Source organism: Bos javanicus, chromosome 2 (assembly GCF_032452875.1).
Source record: "Bos javanicus breed banteng chromosome 2, ARS-OSU_banteng_1.0, whole genome shotgun sequence".
Classification (NCBI taxonomy): Eukaryota; Metazoa; Chordata; class Mammalia; order Artiodactyla; family Bovidae; genus Bos; species Bos javanicus.
In genome coordinates, this window is record NC_083869.1 from 334,725 (window position 1) to 335,987 (window position 1,263).

The 1,263-nt window shown below is 36.7% G+C and overlaps 1 pseudogene; it reads left to right on the forward strand.

Moving 5' to 3' along the window:
* Positions 1-250: 250 nt before the first annotated feature.
* Positions 251-1,263, forward strand: LOC133235312 (olfactory receptor 5T1-like; annotated as a pseudogene).

A 1,263-nucleotide genomic window follows, 5' to 3' on the forward strand; every position in this document is an offset into this window, starting at 1 on the left:
GATTAAAACCTCCTATATTCATTTGTCTTTGTGAATTTTAAGATAACACAATATGAAAGTGAGATGTCATGAATTTAACAGAAAATAAACTGGAAGTTAAACCCTGTAAACTGGCACATGAAAATTTAATCAACAGCAATTAATTTATTTTTACAGAGTAATGCATCCACTTGGACTCAACTTTTAATCACTGGACTGTTCCCTCACTGAAAAGGATTTCTAAGAAACAGACATGAGGATGTAATTGCTGGGTTCTATTTTTGCCATATATTGCTTTTAGAACTTAAAAATAAAAGCTGAGATGTCAGGGTCACCATCAGATTTAGATTTATACAGGATTCAGATAAAAAATCGGACTACACTGATGGGCTTTACAGATGATTTTGAGGTGAAAATTTTTCTATTTTTACTATTTCTAGCAATCTATCTTTTTACAATGATAGGAAATTTGGGGTTGGTTTTCTTGGTCATTATGGATTCCCGGCTCCACAACCCCATGTACTATTTTCTGACAACATTATCATTCTTATTCTTCAGTTATCACCCCCAAAATGTTGATCAATTTCCTAACAAAGAATAAAACGATTTCTTTTCTTGGGTGTGCCACACAGATGTTTCTCTTTCTTACTTGTGGAACCACAGAATACTTCATCTTGGCTGCAATGGCCTATGATCGCTATGTAGCCATCTACAACCCTCTCCTGTATTTAGTTAAAATGTCACCCAGAGTCTATGTGTCACTTATAATTTCCTGCTATGTTGTTGGTATCTTGCATGCTACTTTACACACAGTGGCTACTTTTACCCTATCCTTCTATGCATCCAATGAAATCAGACATGTCTTCTGTGACATCCCTCCCCTCCTTGCTATTTCTTGCTCTGATAAGTGCATGAACCAGCTTCTAGTTTTCTATTTTTCAGGCTCTATTGAGATATCCACCATATTGATTTTTCTGATCTCCTATGGTTTCATCCTGTTGGCCATTCTGAGGATCCATTCTGCTGGAGGAAGAAGTCTTTTCAACATGTGGCTCTCACCTAACAGGAGTGTCCATTTTTCATGGTACAGTCCTCTTCATGTACATGAGACCCGGTTCCAGCTATGCCTTGGATCATGATGTGATCGAGTCCATGTTTTACACTATCATAATTCCCACGCTGAATCTCATCATCTATAGTTTGAGGAACAAAGATGTCAAAGAGGCAATGAAGAAAGTTTTGGGGAAAAATTGGTTTATCAACAAAGTGTATTTTTCACACTAA